The following is an 18,795-nucleotide window of genomic DNA, read 5'->3' on the forward strand; positions in this document are numbered from 1 at the left end:
ATTTCTGTAAGAACAATGAGATCTGTGTTGCTTTAACTTGCCCTCGACCTTTGGTCTCCATGCCAGTGGTAGCCTTGAAAAACAGCCCACATCCCTGGTACCAGAACGAGCAGCATGGACTGAGAGGTCCTTCAAAGCCTCATTCCCAAAGAACTGTCATTGTTTTACATGTCTGGTGGTCCCCTGGAAGACCTCACTTGAAAGGCTTGCCTTTGACCTGACTGAGGGCTGTCTAGTGAGAAAAGCCTCTGCTCAGGTGGCATTTCTGGAAAACATTTTCAAGCAAATATTTTAACATGGCGGTGGCATGAAGCAATGGATAACAGTTTGGGGCAAAAAACAACCCAACCGCAAAGCTTTAAAAGAAAAGCTGAGGAATGAGATGTGCACAGACACTTTGAAATATTCCAATGTATTCCTGGGAAACTGGAAGACCACAAGACATATTCCTGGGCATCTAGGAGAATAACTGTTAGCATTAATAAATGAGTTCAGCAAGGTTGTAGGATATAAGATCAATATCATTTCTACACACCAGCAATGAGTAATCGAAAAATGGAATTTAGAAAACAATTCCATGTGGAACAGCATCAAAACAAATATAATACTTAGGGGAAAATTTTACCAAGTAAGTGCAAGATTCACACTGAAAAGTACAAAACTGTTGAAAGAAATTGAAGAAGATCTAAATAAGTATAAAGACCTGCTGGATTCATGGACTGGAAGATAATCTTATGAAAATTTCACTACTTCCCAAATCGACCTATGGTTCCATTGCAATTCCTATCAAAATCCCAGCTGACTTCTTTCCAGAAATTGCCAAGCTGTTTCTAAAGTTCCTATGGCAATTCGAGGAAACAGAATAACCAAAACAATGTCGGTAAAGAACAAAGTGGGAGGACTCACACATCCTGGTTTCCAAACTCAGTTCAAAGCTACTGCAATCACAGTGTGGTACTGGAATAAGAACAGACATGTAAATCAATGGAACAGAATTGACAATATAGCAATAAACCCTCATATTTATGGTCTATTGATTTTCAACAAGGGTGCCAAAACAATTCAACGTGGAAAGAACAGTCTTTTCAAATGATGCTGGGACAACTGTACATCCACACACAAAATAATGAAGCTTCACACCGTATATGAAAATTAACTCCAAATGGATCAAATATCCAAACGTAAGAGCTAAGGCTATAAAACTCTTAGAAGAAAACACAGGAGTAAATCTTTATGACCTTGCTTTAGACAACAGTTTCTTAGATATGATACCAGAAGCACAAACAACCAAAGGAAAAATAGATGAATTGGATTTTATAAAAACTAAAAAGTTTGCGCTTCAAAGGACACTATCAAGAAAGTGAATAAACATATAGAATGGGAGAAAATACTACAGGTGGGAAGAATAAGATGCAGTGGGGAGAAGAAAAGTATAGTAGTTGCTAGGTGTGACAATCTCAAAATTTTGAACTATTACAAATAAAACAGCCACCCTGAATCACCCCAAAGGGCAGACCCAAGTTATTTTTGCTTTTAGTGTTTATGCCTTTCTAAATCTGAGAAGCTGCCAGGATTCTAGTACATAGCAAAAAGTGAGGACAACACCCTCAAGTGTGTAAGCTTTTGTGTGTACATAGCTATGTAAAGGAAACCAATGCTAGCTGACTGGGGGAGCATTAGGGCGGCTCTGTGACCGCAGCTCAATTTGCCTTCATAGTGTGGACACACCTCCCGCACTGATATTCTCAACAATGGGGTAAATAATTCAATAGGGATAAGGCTTTGATTTTCCTCTTATTCTCTCTTCGTGCTTATGTTCTTGGTACAATATTGATGTACCACGGACAAGCCAGCATGTGAATGTGCTCTGTCTGCTTAAGTTATATAGCCTTTCTACATTGTAGAGTCCTTCAGTTTCTAAAATCATGGAGCTTGTATTGTTAGATCCAATGAAGTGACTAAAAGAATTTTTAAACATAAGCCATCAGTCTGGACCTGCATAGGTGAATGAAGGAGAAACACTTTAGAGTCAGAGAAAAAAAGCATACTTAACATTTAGGATTATCAACCACTGCCGGTTTTCCATAGTATATTTCATTCCTGATTTTATCTGAAAGAGATATGATGACTACCACCATTCAAAAAGTGGTACTTTATTAATAAGCTCCTGGCTCATCTTTGAGGTAGATTTCGGATTTAAAATAGACTACCACACTGCTAACCACTTCACCTGATATTTCTCAATAACATAGAGGCTTCATTCAAGAAACCTACTGACTTATAATTACCTGACACCCGGTGATGAATCAAGGATTTGTGGGGCCTGAACCTCATCTACTTTGGGAAATCCTAGCTAATAAAAACAGGCAAAGTTATAAATAGAAAAATCGCTAGGACCCCTCTCAAGACCTTGGAAGGGACCTATGCAAGTGAGGAGCCCTGAAGCCTAAGGTTCATTGAATTCAGGATAAATCCACCTCAGCTGGGGCCCTTTTCCAAACTTATTTAATGCAAGCAACTTATAAACACCCCAGTAATATGTCATTATAGGTAGTAAAATGATTTAACTCGAGGGTGGCATCTTCCCTTGGTGGCTTGCCTTTGGTAAGAGATGCAATAAAGTTTGTATCTCACCATGGCAAATGTTTCCTAAAGCAACTTAGCTTTGTCTATTAGAAAGACTTAGTCCAAAACAAAGACTTACTATACTGTGACAGTCTTTTGAAAGTAACTGTGAATGAGTCTTCGGAGTACAGTACTAATTTATTTACAACACCAGATAGTTCTGATTCTTTCACTACCTTTTTCTGTCATTTAAGAGGAGCACAAATTCCAAAGGAACAAGTTGGTGCCTCTTCCATTACAAATCTTTTCTAACCTACCACCCGTTTTCTACTTCATCACCCCCCTCCCTCACCTTGTTACCCTGCTGCATAGATGCTAGAATGGCTCTCATATATGTTTTCCCATCAACATCCATATTTCTCCTTCCAGTATGAAAGCTTCTTGGGGACAAAGTCCCTGCCCTATGCGTCTTTGTATCCCCAGCACTTAGTAGAGTGTTCACAGACAGTGGGCAAGGCACTCAGTGAATGTTTTGGAATGAATTCATTAATTTTTAAACTGTGATTTATTTATTTATTTCCACAATGTATTGTCCTGTGTTGCCTACATAACTATAGTGAAACTCTGATTCTTATAAGGAACTCTTGGTGTTCTGGGATGTTTAGGAAAGGTGGTGAGTTTCAGACGTTGTACTGACGCTACTAAAACCTCCTGGTGAAGGGACCTCACGAGCCTGCTCTCCGGTGTGCTAACAGAAGAAAAACCGACCCTCGGTGCTCTCTCCCCAAGGTAGGCGTCAGCAAACCAACAAGGGAAAGGCAGGAGGCCGCTAAAGATAGGCATCTGCAGGAATTGTTAACCCAGCTCCAGACACAGCCTCAACACCTTCATTAAGCCAAAATGTGGGAACTGTGTGAAGCTGGATTTCTGAACCACAAGACAGGTAAGAGAGTCTTTTCCAAAGCCAGGTGTAGAAGAGCTCTTTCCCTTGAGTCTAAAATCGCCTTCGGGCCATTGAACGTACCCACTATCATTTCCTTGTGCCATGAGAAATCAGAGAAGTTTTGAGCTGAAGGGGTGGAAAACCCACACTTCTTATTGAAGAGTAGTCAGCAAAGAAAACATATTGAATTAGGCCACAGCAAAGTCTTTTCTTTATATTTTTCACACTACAGCTGAACACAAACAACGTCTTTTTCCATACCTCAAAGGTTCCTATTGGCCACCGATAATTCACTTCAGCAATATATGCTTTTTTGAAAAATAATGTTCTGGGTGGCTGGGGAGAGCCCTGTGGTGGGTGTTCAGGAATTCTTTCTGCTTTACCATTTAAAAGAGCTAATGATGGTTGGGGAAGCACCCACACCCACTGAACCACACCCTGCTCAACTTAGTTCTCTGCAGCTCTGTGTTGCATACATTTTAAGCAGTTAGGAACTTTGCACATGAAAAGGAATCAAAGTGAAATTCAAAAGTGGAACTTCCTGGACCATTCTCATATTGGAGAGGCATCCGTGGGATTCCATGACAATGCTAATCTGAGTGTTTTTGTTTGGTGCCTTTAATTGACCATGCCAAAGATCAGTACTATGGAAAGCAGAGCCTTTCATATATATGAGTTAAACAAGTCTCTTGGCCTCTTTGTACCTTAGTTTCCTCATTTGAAAAAAAAAAATAAATGGCTCTCAAGACATACTTTCCAGAATTCATACTGGGCTTACTTACACCCAGCTAACCAATAACTGCATGATTGCTTTTACACACAGTTGTTTACATGTATTCATCTTCTATTTCACTTACAACTTGTGTAAAAACTGCATTCCATGCCAGGCCTGAAACGTTCCAAAGCTCAGTTCTGTGAGTAAATTGCAACCAAGATTTCTACAAAAAAAGACACGAGCAAAAGAATTAGAAAAACAGATATTCTTTCAGAACATTTATCCATTGGCAATAATTCTCATTTATATATGATGAAACGTAACATCACTACTCCCTCCATACACTAAAGAAATCTCACTGTGGGAGATATTATGATTTATACTTTCATGATTATATATGTGGTGCATTAGATACAAAATACTAAATGCTCATTAAATACTTGTGTTAAGTGATCTTTATTTCTCTAGCTAGGCAGCACTATTGACAGTTTGGGCTGGATAATTCTTTGCTGTGGGAGGCTCCCCTGTACACTGTTGGATGTTTAGTAGCATCTCTGGTCTCTGTCCACTAGATGCCAGTAGCGTATACAGTTCTGACAAGCAAAACTGTCGCCAGACACTACCAAGTGTCACCTGTGTGCAAACTCACCCTGGTTGAGAACCACTGCTCTTGATCCTGGGGGATGTTGGATGCTCAGCATGATCCTGCTCTGTGCTGGAACTGTCACCTCGGGATACAATGGAGACTGAGCTACAACTTCCTTAAGGAGCTCTGGAGGCTGAGGTGGGGTCTTCTGCTGGACTGGAGAAGGTTCAACCTCTTTAGTGACCTGTGGATTTATGGGAAGTGCCAGAGCCAGAGATTTAACAGTGACCTTGTACAAGTGTGACTGCTGAGCTTCATTTACCCCATGATGAACACATGGTCAAACTACAACCTCCTTAAGTGTCTCCAAAGGCCGGGCGAGGGCCTCCTGAGGACTTGAAGTTTCTAGTTCCTCAGGGGCCTCTGAAGGCTGAGATGGAGCCTCCTGCGGAAGTGGAGGTGGTTCTACCTCCACAGTGGGCTCTGCATGCTGAGCCTGGGCCTCTGCCTGGGGTGAAAAAGATTCAACGTCCTCAGGGGTCTGTGGATGCTGAGCAGGGGCCTCTTGATGAAGTAAAGATTCAGCCTCCTCAGTGAGCTCTGGATGACGAGTTTGGGCCTCCTGCTGGGATGCAGAAATATCTCATCCTCAGCAGAAGACTCCCTGTCGTGTAGCTTTTGGGTCATGTGTTCCTTGCGTGTGGCGCTGAGAGGCCTATACATACCCCTAAGCCAAAGTGGCCGCCTTCTCCCGAAAAAGCCCTCCTAGAACACAGAAAGGGAAATATTAATTCTGCATCTCCCCTGCTTTCTCTGGCCACAGTACTTTATCCTCCTCACATCTACCTGACTCTCACTTTCCCCTGAGCTTCTCTTACGCAGCAGAAATCCAAAAAAGCCCCTTGGAGGAAAACACACACTGTTAGTGCTGCATGTCACTTTTCATCTCTCTCACAATGTGTTATCTCTGCTTTCATTAGGACTAAATGGGGACCTCAGTCCATAATCACAATGAGCAAAATCACCACAGACCCGGGATCATGAAAATCATTGCATGCATGCTGGCCTTCCAGAAGTTCTCTGTGTCTGTCCAAAATGGACCCCAAGTGTCTCTGGAGAGACATTTGTATGTGGCTTAGCATGGAGCATAGGCAGGATTTTCAGCCCCGTTCACCTTTCTTTGCCCTTGGCCAACTGCCCTCGTGCAGTGAAAACACTTGCACAACGGCACTGGGCAGAAACTCGTTACTCCCTTAGACGCGCTTCACACCAGTCCGCTTCGGACTTAGTCGCACATGCAGCATTTGCTGCGGGTGTGGGTGTGGGGAGAAGGTGATTTTATTTTCCTGGCTGCTCTATCCTATACGTTGAATCACACCAAGTAAACACCTGAACCCAACGAGCAAAGTCATCTATAGCTCTCGGACTTTCACTCTGCAGGCTGTCACTCAGGTGTCAGTGAATTGTGGAATCCGTTTAAAGGCCACGACCAGCAGGGAAGCACAAAATACTCTTTTTGAATACAAATAGAAGAGAAAAAAATCACAGTGCACAATAAGTTTGTTTCAGAAACTACTTATGTCCATATAGTATGTGTCTACTCAACTGTGACCTAAAACGTAGCTCACAGCCCAAGCACAGTGTGTGATCAGTGGAGAAGTCCTCAGTGGAAAGGGACCATCTTCTTCTTGGTAATCACCAGCAGTATGACCATGGGGCAAGGTAGTTTCCCTTTCTCTTTCTCCAGTTCCTTATTACAAAAGGAAGAGACAAACTACTGTCTAAAGTTTCTCCCGGTTAAAATTCTATGAGGTTTGGATAAAGGGAATAGAGAGTAGGGGCCTGAAAAACAGTAGGATGAGAAGGGAAGTTTTCTTGCCACTTTCCAGAAGGGACTCATATGTTCTACCTTTTGTCAGCTTTGAGTGAGGCCAGCCCCTAAATCCCCAACCATGTGGCCCTCCCTACCCCAGAGCCTCCTAGAAGGCCTCTGGCCTGGCCTGATGCCTGGGAGCCAGGCATCCGCCCAGCAGGAACAGGTACAACCAAAACCTCTCCCCGTCCACCCTCTTTCCTTAAAGGACTAGTGAGAGCAGATGAATGTGTGCCAGTCCTGTTCTAACTCAGCTTGGGCTGCGGAGCTAATTCTGCTGAGAAATAAACTAGGGTAAACCATTAGGGTAATCAAGCGTTCTTCCTGCCTTTGCTGAGGAAACTGAAAGAGATGAGTTCTAAGTTCTCCTCTAGTTGTAAAATTCTGCTTTCAAAGACCAATATTTACCTTCTGCTTCTTTTTCTATCTTCCTCTTTTGCAATTCTAGGAGAAGAAATCTGTTTTGAAAGAAAACAGGATCATGATTATCCATTACAACTATTTCCAAATCCTTATTCATTCCTTTTGACTTTAAATCTTATCTATCCAGTAAGATGATAACTCTTTCAAGGAAAGGAATTCTACCCTGTTTAAGAATCCTTTGACTCTTCCACAGTACCTAACTTAGGGTCTTGCATGCAGCTGGCGATATATTTTATTGACTGTTTTAGATAACGTTCAACAGATAATTCCTAATAAAAACTCTCAGAAGTAGGAAAAGAAAATAAAAGTATCTGGCAGAAACCTAAGCATTGTTCTAAAGTCAAGAACAAGAGTAGGATGCCCAATCGTTACTGCTACTATTGAGCATTGTGGAGGAGGTCTTAATCAGTACGATAAGAAAAACGAAGTATTGGAAAGAAGAGACAAACATATCTGCATATGAAACAAGGGACCCAAAAAGACCAAAAGAATCAACTGAAATTTTATTGGAAGTAACATGAGTAAGATGGCTCCATACAAAATCAAGAGATCAACATATTAGCCTCAATAGCTTTCCCATATAACACAACTAACTAACTAAAAAACAGAAGGAACCTCCCGTTTACTATATCAATAAAAATGCGTAAAGCACCTAGGAATAAATTTAGCCACAAATTTGTAAGACCTATGTGATGAAAATATTAAAACTTTTTTGAAGGACGTTAAGAAGTACTTACATGGCATGAGATACCATCCTCCTAGAATGTTGTAAAGAGGTCAATTCTCTTCAAATGAAACTAAAAATTCAATGCAATCCATTTTATAGCCAAAATAATTTTTAAATAAAACCTGGCCAGCTGACATTTGGTAGAGAATATATGTAAGAATCGTTATGAGATGTATGCAAAAGAAGGTCAAAGAGTAGGACCTTGCCCTACCAGATATAAAATATGTTATAGAGCAACTGGAAGTAAGCAGTGTGATATCAGTACTGGTACAGGACAAGATAACTGGATCACAGAACAGCATCCAGATGAAGATAGCATATTAGACCAGGGAAGAAGGAATAAACCATTCAGTGAAAGATTTGAAAAGAATCAGATCTTCATGTAGGGGGAAAAAGTTAGATCCCCTACCTCAACCACACGAACAAACAAATACAACAAATTCTGGACAGATTATAAAAGTACTTGAAGAAAATATTAGAGATGGTTTTTACGTCACGAGGTGACAAAGGCCTGGCTAACAAAACCCACCCCACGTGAGCCATGAGGAGACGACAGGCAGATATGGTGGCAGACTGTCAACACACCTCCTACTCTTCACAGCCCTTGCCCCCTTTTCCCCTGGACTGTTTGTCTGCTTCTTGTTGACTTATAAAACTCTTGGGAGTTCCCTGGTGGTCCACTGGTTAGGGCGTGGCTCTTTCACTGCTGTGGCCCGAGGTTCAATCCCTTGTCAAGGGACTAAGATCCTGCAAGCTGCACAGCATGGCCAAACCCCACCACTTCGAAACAAACAAACAAAAACTCTTTATGGTAAAGAAATACTGGCTTTCATTGAATTTCAGTGTTTCGAATATTTCCAGTGTTTTTGTCTCTAAGGAGACAAGACAAAAGAGTGCAGTAGGGAGCACCAGCTTTGCAGTCGGGTGAAACTGCCTTCTGCTTTGGGTTTGGCCGCTGGGGCCTTACACTGATCTCCTTCATCTATGAGGGAGGGATAGTAATATCATCCTCACAGGACTGTGGGCTTTAAATCAGACAATATATGGAAAACTCTTCATCTTACGCTTGGCATGAATCAGTGCTAAGCTGGTGTCACAGACAAGATGGTGGAATATATCAAAGGCTCTGCTTGTGGCATCAGGCTCTGAAGGCTCTTTCCCACCAGAAGATTATAGAAATATTGCTTTTATTTTCTTCTAATACCTTTATGTGGTCTTTTTTCACATTTACGGATATATGTTTATTTAAGATGAAACATGGGGATCTGCTATTTACCCCCCAAATACTTAGGCAGCTATTCTATCACCATTTATTCATTTTCTTCCGCTGACTGCAATATTAAAACATGACATTTCAAAAGTCTTAAGAACACAGGGGCCTATTGCTGGACTCTATCCTACTTCAAATAAATATTCGGTTGAATTATTCCTCACTGTGGAATCGACATAACGCCTCATCTCTCTTCCGTTGAACACCATTATTGTCTACCATAGGAAGGACACTGCGTGGCCCCTGTCCTCCAAAAGCTTATCGTATATGTGGGGACAGGAAATAACGGTTAGGACTCCTCGCTTTCACTGCCGAGGGTACAGGTCCAATCCCTACTTGGGGAACTAAGATCACACAGGCCCAAACAAAACAAAACAAAACAAAACAAATGCAAGAAGTTGAAAACAAGAAAAAGGGGACTTTACAGAAATTCTAAAAATGCCAAAGGCCATATGCCACCTGAGATGTAGAGGGTACAGTCTGGGCAATGGCCAATGACTAGCAAGCTAGTCCCCAGCCTCCTAGGCTCAGAAATCATACTCTTCCTCACCAAGCGAGAACTCACGTCTTCCTGTTGTGGCAGTCTCACTTGAGCAATATCACAGGATTGATCAAACATCAGAATGCCAAATTATTACTTGACAATGAGAAATACATCTGTTCTACACACAGGGCATCTGTGTCTACACAAGCAGAGAATTACCTTCTGTGGGGACAGGCCTCCGTGGCACACTGAAGCACAATCACAGAATCGAAGGCTACTTGGTGACAACAGAATTAGAAAAGGAATCAGCTGAGTCCAGAATTTAATGGGAAGGCCTGAGGTAACTGGATCCATCCATCTCCTCAACAGGCAGCCTGGCTAGTGGGCCTGACTCTGCAGTTATGCTGCCTAAGGTGCCATCTCTACTCTTGGGCAATGTGAGGATGGGCACTGCCCATGTTGGTCTCTCCTCACCTTTTCTATGCTTTCACTAGTGACCAACCCTCCTGCAGATAGACACATTTCTCTTTAGAAGTTAGTACATCATGTCAGGTTTGATTCAAGTGTGATAGGCCAGGAAGCCATTGGTCCTTACACATCTCTGCTCAGCTCCATGATGTGCTAACCTTGGTGGTTCTCTCCTGGGGGGCTGCCTTTCAAAAAACTGCTTACCACTTTTGTGAGTTCTGAGGGGAGGGGATTGCTTTGCTATGGCCCCTCAGAATTGGTGACAAACCTCACAGGACTAGGATCAGGAGGGCTGGAGTATTCAGGGAAGGCTTTACAGAGAAAGATATCTGAACTTGAGTTGGCTTTTCAGAGATTCATAGGAGTTCCACAGGCAAAGCAAAATAAAGGAATTTTCGATGGACAAAGGCACAGACAAAAGTAGGAATGGGTATGGTGTAACTAGCGTATAGTGAGGAGCTGCTTTGGCTGGAATGGAGGGCTGCCATTACAGGAGAAAAGATAACTAAAGTAATGTGGAGTGGTAGGGTAGAATCAAGACTGTCAGCCTATTAAAATCACTCTTTTAATGTTAGCAACTGCCTGCTGGGAAAAGTAATAAACCACTAGGTAACTGAACAAAAGGTAAACAGGCTAGCTCCAGGAATAGGCTACTATAACTATTTGAGGGTAGCCTGCTGCAAGATTTTACTTGCAGTGTTTTAATGGAACCTATCTACACAATTCCTAATACACCGGAGAAGAAAGCTGCTAAGTAAACCTGAGGAATTGACGAGATCACACTTTTGTCTTTTAGGCATGTCCTTTTAGCCCTCCCAGGGTGACTGATAGCTCCTTGAGTATGGAGATCCTATATCTCTCATCACTTCAGCCAAGAAGGAAAGAAATCAACGGTAGAATGAGAGTGACTGGTGAGGACCTCAAATCAGCATACTTTCTTGAGTTGAAGAAAATTTACTATCATGTCAACTCTGGCCTTCTTATAAACTTCACTTGTCAAAATAGTCCAATAGCTTGTTATCATGGATCCAATTCCATAGGGATCTCCTGGGAGTGAAGTTCCTTTTAAAAATCCTGTGGGGACTTCCCTGGTGGTGCAATGGTTAAGGATCCGCCTGCCAGCACAGGGCACACAGGTTCGATCCCTGGCCTGGGGAGGTCCCACATGCTGCGGAGCAACTAAGTCAGTGTGCCACAACTCCTGAGCCCGTGCAGCTACAGCCCGTACTCCACAACAAGAGACGCCACCTCAGTAAGAAGCCCATGCACCGCAATGGAGACCCAACGCAGCCAAAAAAAAAAAAAAAAAAAAAAAAAACACACACACACAAAAAAACATCCTGGGAATATACTTTTCATTAAAAGAACAAAGTGTATGTCAGTCCTCATGGCTAAAGGGAAGAATCAAGTAGTAGCAGGTGGAAAGGTGGATTTGATTCTCAGTTTCTGGGTTCTGAATCTGAATTAATTATTGTCCTTACCTCAATGAGACAGAGAATTCTAACACAAATCGTCACTACTACAGGTACAGATACTGCCAAGATGAGTTTGTTGTTATAGTCATAACCTGGAACTTCTTTTGTGAGCTAAAGAAATATATCACAATTTTTAAAAACAAGGAGATAGAAGGGATGAAAACTTACGATTCTTCATCCTATTCTAAACGATAGCTAACTATTCTTAAACTACTATGAAACCCAATCCTTCCAGGCGAGTAGCTTCTATAAGAACAAGCCAAATTTAATGTTATTAGTCTTATCATTAGCATTTTCTTCTACAATTTATCTACAATTTATTTATCTTGTGTTATGTCCTTTTCGCGTCTACCCTAGGAATAGTGACACACTCTCTCAATGAGCAAAGTTGGAGATCACTGTCTTAGCCCGTTTCATGGCTGAAGATAAGATACTGACTAGGAGCCCGTGGTATTCCCGCTTGGGCACGTTAATGGCATGTCCTAAACTGAGTAAAAGTCCAAGTCCCATGTGTCAGGGGTTATCCTCACCTCACTTGACTCCTGCTCTTTCTGCTCACTCTGGGCTTCTGTGCTCTCACTGATAAAGAGTTGTCAGCTTTCCACTGGTCCATATCCCATTCCGCTTTGGACACATTTACTTCTTGCTGCTTGCTGAGAAGCTTCATCAGGAGGCCTGTTCTAGAGATGAGGTTGGCACAGGCCAGCTGCACGTGGGTGTCCGAGCAGTCTATTTTCAAAGTCTGGATAACATGAGAAATGAGCCTTTGCACGTCATTGTTGGGGATGAGGGACCAGAGCTGCTGGTTTAGCTGAGTTTCAACTTGATCACCCGGGGATGCGAGCCCTGGGAAAGTGAAGCCTGTGGGCTTAGAGGATAATTCAGTGACCATGTTGTGGTGCTCCCATTGTGTTTTGTTGCTGTGTTGAACAGCTGGCATACTGTTGTCTGCAGCGACAGTAGAATGTGCAGTGGAGACGTTCCTATGGCTAGTGTTTCCAGGGCCGGTTCCTCCTGGCAGAGTAGCGTTTCCTGTAGAAATAATTGCTTCAGAAACATTTTGTGCAGTATTGTTTTCTGAAGTAGTGTTTTCTGCAGAAGGGTCTGAAAGAGAAAATAATTCTGGAAAAGGATTTTCCTGAGAAGTCACTTCTCCTGAAGATGAAACAGCCTCTCGTGGAGGGGAATTTATGAGACTCCTCACGACAGAGAACGGAGGGCTTGCAAGCATCACTCTATCAAGTGAACTTTTCTTTCTGAACTTTCGACTCCCTTTTTTCTTTTTTCTTTTTGTTTCTTTTTGCGGTACACAGGCCTCTCACCGTTGTGGCCTCTCCCGTTGCGGAGCACAGGCTCCGGAGGCACAGGCTCAGCGGCCATGGCTCACGGGCCCAGCCGCTCCACGGCATGTGGGATCTTCCCGGACCAGGACACGAACCCGTGTCTCCTGCATCGGCAGGCGGACTCCCAACCACTGTGCCACCAGGGAAGCCCCTCGATGCTTTTTAACTTTGGGTTTTCTGTGGACCCGATGAGACCTAATTTTATGGAAGATGTATTTTTTTTTCCAGAATGTGAGATTAACTCGAAGTCCTTAATATTTCTAACTCTTGCCTTTGCATCTTCGAAAACATGAATAGCGTTGGATAAGTCTTTTGATTTGCTTTTAACCTCAGATGGGGATTTTGGCGGGATGGAGGCACAAGGCCTGCCCTTGAAGTACGGTTTGAGGGGAGAGGAGCCTGCGGCCTTGTGTTCCTTTATGAATGAAGACTCTGCATCGGAGGACTTTCCCACCAGCTTCCTGGGCCTCTGCACCATGAGGAGCTGTTTCAGCTTTCTTGGGGATGGCCTCCTGAGCTTTCATTCTTTGGCAGTGTTCGCCACAGATGGCTGGGCATTCTGTTTCCTCCTGATGCTCTCATCTCCCACTGCTTTGAGGTGCATTTTCGGTATGCCCCTTGAGGACCTTGTTCACTCTCACCAGCTTTTCCTCTGTACTCTCAATCTTTGCTAGGCTGTCTGTCTGTGGTTGGGCAGTTTCTAATTTCTTTTGAAAGATGTAGCGTGTAAACATGGCACTTAAAAGGTTGGAACGCGTACACGTGGCAGGTTTTTCTTCCTTTTTAACCTCATCAATTTTTTCTTGAGTTTCTGCATCTAACAAATTTTCCACAAAATGGAGTTCCCTCAATTTGTTTTTTTTAGTTGAATTGTTGGGTACAGGTTTAACAGAAGGGCTCCTTGTATTGTTTTTCAAAAGGCCCAGCGGCATATGTCCATCTTGTGTATTTGAAAAAAGAAGTTGAATGAATGGTAATAATGTTGATTCCACATCTCCTAGATTTCCCTCTGAGATATAAGGCAGTATGTAATTTAGTGTACTGATAATATCACTTTTATTATTAAAGTCCAGCTGCTCATTCATGAAGCCTGACAAGCTGACAGCACTGTTAGGTGAGGACATCCTCTCTGACTCAATAGTCAGCTCGGTGCTGTTGTTCTCCTTCTGGGCTTGTAAAACCTTCATCAACGATCCTCCTGCATTCTCTATAGATGTTTCTTCATCTGTCAAAAGAGAAGGGACTGTTTTTGATCACTGAAGACTGATGGGACAGCCTTTTGTCAGTCCACAGCCAAAGAAATTAGGAATCAGTCAAAGTTTGAGTGCCACTTAGGAGAAAAAGAAACCCACACTTAAGCCTATGACTGGCAACAACAAAATGTGAAAAAGGTCTCTCTTGAAAAAGGGGCTATCTACTCAGAAAATTCTGTAGCGTGAAATATAGGAACTATATTCAGGATTACTCCACTGGTTCCCAGGGGCCAGTACTCAAGAAAAGCCAAGGCTGGAAGACAAATATTCCCCTAATCAGCTGGACTCTCTGCAGATCTACTGTGACTCCTCACATTCACATACCCCATCCTGTCCTGCCTCAAAGGCACGGGAGTGTGAGGCTTCCTCTCTCCACCTCTTCAGTGTGCTTGTGTTCTTGCTGCTATCACAGATCTCCACGACAACCACCGCCGCTAACAGGTCGTCATCTGGACATGTGCTTCTCCAACTACCCACTGAGTCCTTTGCTTAGTCCCTGCTTCTATATATCCCAGTCCCCGTAACAGAAGCCTCTATACAGAAAACAACACTATGTCCGCCCTGGCTCTTTGCTAAAATTTGGGCAGGGAGCTCGGGTATAAGTTAAGAGATTTGCCAGATTGTATGCCCATGTGGAATGTTCAACAAATCAATGGAATAATACTTGAGGCCCTAAAATGTAGACGGGAAAAAGCAACTTCTGTCAGATGGCTACTTTGCTTTCAATTCATTTTACTTCTAATATTTCCAGCTCTACTTGGGGAACCATCCAAATCTTCTGACTGTGTGAAGGTAATGTGTACCAGTGTGTAGCTGGGCTTGTCTCCCAAAAGGATTAAAATTATTTTTGGTGAGGGTCAAAGAAGGAGGGAAGGGTCATGAGAAAGGAGGAGCAGAGGCTAGCAGAGAGCCCCAAACTGGGGACAGGAGATCGGGGCCCTAGGGTCATAGCACTTAACACCGCTGATCTTGTTTTTCCTCACCTGTAAAAGGAGATTAAAAATGCTTTTTCTGCCCACTTCTGGGGGAGAAGGGAATAATATAATTAGTAAAAAAAATGTTTGGGGGAGTTCCCAGGTGGTCTAGTGGTTAGGACCCGGCACTTTCCCTGCTGTGGCCCGGGTTCAATCCCTGCTGGGGGAACTAAGATCCCACCAGCTTGGTGGACAAAGGAAAAAAAAAAAAAACTGTGTTGAAAAATCAGCAATATTGTCTTTATATAAGTGGCAAAGTGTTATTATTTATGATGTGCTCTAGATCACTGAAAGAGACCTGTATTCAAGCTACCTGGGCATGAAAGCACATTTTGGAAGTCATCAAGTTAGTGTCCATAAATCTAATATATAGAAAAATCGTTGAAAGCCCCTGAGTGTTTTGTGGATAGAAAAACTTGCGATTCAGAGCAAGTTCAGAGCTGGACAGTCAAAGAAATAACTAGCTCTCCCATGCATTAGAAGGGCTTGGTAGCAGCTTCTGGTTATGGAACCAGAAACTCTCAGGCTCCAGATAGGACATAAAACAGCATCACTTGCACTCTTTATAAAATTGCAGAAACAAACCAAATAAACAAAAATATATTTACACCTGTCTTATAAGACAAAGGGTACTTGAGACCTAATGTATATAAAATCAGTTTACAAACTGTGATGTACTATGTGAATAAGTTGTCATTTGCAGAGAGGGCAGCATAGGATATGTGGCCATTAATGTGAATTCCCTTCCCCCTTCCATTCCTTTCTCTGGTTCCTTTACATATGCAGATCAGTTACATTATGAAGCTAATAATGTAACTGAGCTCTTCTTAGCTTAATAATGTAACCAAGAATCTGATTTTTAGCAAGGGGGTAATTCTTAGAAATTTAGGGAGCTGGAACTCTAAATGAATGTATTAAAATAATGTAATTACATCATTAGTTTTAAAATGTATCATCCTTGATTAAAAATAACAAATTAACTTAAAAATTAAAAATGTATTATCCCGCAATTGAGACTCACCACAACGTGTGACGTCCCTCAGGCGTTCACTGTCACAACGCAGCTTGACTGTCTCACAGACAACCTCAATAGTATTTTTAAATTGGCAGAGGCAGCAGGTCCTATGGCTGGGTAAGATCCTATAAATGGAAACACAGGTAATTAAATTCGTGGTAAAAGAGTTACCTGAGTAGGTAGAAGAGGTAGGCCAAGGCCACCACAGACCAGTGCAAAAAGGAGTTCTTGGGGCATATGGACTATAGAACTGGATAGGGGCCGGTTGGCCAATTGCTGCCCTTGACAGTTGGAAATAAATATAGAGGAGGAGAGAGGTGCCCAACAGAAGGATTAGGATGGCAGTAGGTATGATATGCCTAGAAAAAAGGGAATAGCGATTAGAATTGGGTGACACTGAACTGTAGTTTAATTCAGAAGTATCTCCTTCCAACCCGAAAGCCTCACTTTGGGTTGAGAGTACACAGGAAGAAGGCAGACTTCTAAGAAGAGTATGAATAAGACCGCACATTCTGGAGTCACTTTCTCAGTTCCTATTTGTGAGGAGTAATATATTAGAAATTATTCTAGTAATAAAAAAGCATCATGTGGCTAAACAATAACAGAGATCGCATTGACCAAATCTGGACAAAAGGAACATTCCAAAGAATAACATTATCATTATAATAAGGTATAACATAGTTAACTGAAAAAAAAGCACATGAGTTCATAATGATACTCCAAATGAAAAGTGGGGGAGCTCTTCTTTATAGAATAATGTCAGCTAATAAATGCAAAAGGAAGGATAGAATTAGGAAAGTGTTATTTTGCAACTATCAATGTAATAATCGATTCAGACAAGGATTATCATTGATGCACAGTTGGGTGAAGAGTTGTTTGAAAGTAGGATCTTCACTGATCCCAAGGATCACCCCACATATTATTTATCAATTACCAAGGGGAAAAATAACTTTACAATGGAGAGATATGGAATAGACCACCTTAACCAAGTGATCAAACTTAGCAATGGGCCACCTCAAGTGATGAAGTATGAAGAATACATCACCTATATAGTATTCTTCCCCAAAATGTTTACTTCGAATCTAATGACGAAACAGACAAATACAGGTTGTGGGGCAATTTACAAGACAACTGGCTTAGACTCTTCAAAAAAGCCAATGTCATAAAAGACCAAAAAAAATAGTAGGGAAAAATTCTAGATTAACGGAAACACAGACATGACATGCAATGCCTAATCTTTAATTGGATCCTATATCAAAACAAAACAGACTTAAAGAATGTTATTGGCTTCTGGCCAAGATGAAGTACAAGGGCCAACTTAACCTCCCACCTGAAACAAGGAAAAAATCAGATGGAACATAATGAAACAACAGTTTTCAAGAAACTGAACCTCAGGCAATACATTTCAGTGATTCCCGAGGAGATGGGAAATAAATGAAGTGATCCCTATAATTGCCCTTACTTCTCTGAGAGAGTATCCACGTCATGGTACAGGGAAGAGAAGTCCAGACAGAGACTAGTGGGCTCCCTGACAGACGAAATGGACATAAGAGTCTGGGAGAACCAAGGTAACTAGAGTTTACAAAGCAGAGTATCAGAGAGAAAAGAAGTGCACAGACAAAGAACTCTGGAGATATGCAGAGGGATCTCTTGAGAATTCAACAAAGTATGGGTCAATACATTTGTGTGAGGAATAACTTGATGCCAGGAAAAGAACCACATGAAAGGATTAATAAGAAGAACAACTGGATATCACACAGGGTTGTAGGAATAGTACCTGTTCCTACAAGTCAGACTGGAAAACCTCATGATACTCAGAAAGGACTTGTCTCAGTAGTTGCAAATAATGAGCTCCAGACTAAAGGCTACTTGGACTCCTACCCAACGAACCTTAAAAGCTAGACCTAAAAGAATACAATTGTTTTGAGTAACCTAATTTCACCCAAAACAAAGCCCAGGCATTTTACAGGAATATAAATATATATAGCACACAATAAACTAAAACTCACAATATCTGGGATCATATGAAAAATTGCATGCAAGCATGCAAAGAAGTAGGAAAATATGACCCATACTGAGGAGAAAAGGCAATCAATCAACAATAACCCATAATCTATACAGATGTTAGAATTGGCAGAAAAGAACTTTTAAAAGGTTATTATACATGAAGAAAAGTTATTATAACTGTATTTCATATGTTAAAACACCCAGACTAAACCCTGAAAATGTTAAGTACAGGCATGGAAAATGTAAAACAGACCTAAATTGAGCTTCTAGAGATTAAAAACAATGTCTAAATGAAAAAGATATCGCAGGAGGTTAAAGGCTAATTAGACACGGCAGAAGGTCAGTGAACATTAAGGCATAGCAACAGAAACGATCCAAAATGAAACAAAAGGAGTAACAAAACAACAACAAAATGAATAGAGCCTCAGTGACTTGTGCAACAACTTCAAGTGGCCTAATACATGTGTACTTAGAGTCCATGAAGGAGAGGAGAAATATAAAAATTTGAAGAAATAATAGCCAAAATTTGTCCAAATTGGTAAACACTATAAACCCACAAAGTCAAGAAGATCAATGAAGTTTAAGCAGAAGAAACATGGACAAAACTACACCAAGGCACAGAAAATAATCGAATTGCTCAAAACCAGCAATAAAGAGAAGAATTTAAAAGGAGC

General features: G+C 41.7%; 2 pseudogenes; both read right to left on the reverse strand.

Annotated features, from left to right (window-relative positions):
* The window catches only part of LOC132479138 (leucine-rich repeat-containing protein 37A3-like), a 28,965-nt pseudogene extending 16,544 nt beyond the window's left edge, over positions 1–12,421 (reverse strand).
* A 1,029-nt stretch (positions 12,422–13,450) lies between these two features.
* The window catches only part of LOC132479139 (leucine-rich repeat-containing protein 37A3-like), a 43,333-nt pseudogene continuing 37,988 nt past the window's right edge, over positions 13,451–18,795 (reverse strand).

Source organism: Mesoplodon densirostris, chromosome 18 (assembly GCF_025265405.1).
Source record: "Mesoplodon densirostris isolate mMesDen1 chromosome 18, mMesDen1 primary haplotype, whole genome shotgun sequence".
In the NCBI taxonomy this organism is placed as follows: domain Eukaryota; kingdom Metazoa; phylum Chordata; class Mammalia; order Artiodactyla; family Ziphiidae; genus Mesoplodon; species Mesoplodon densirostris.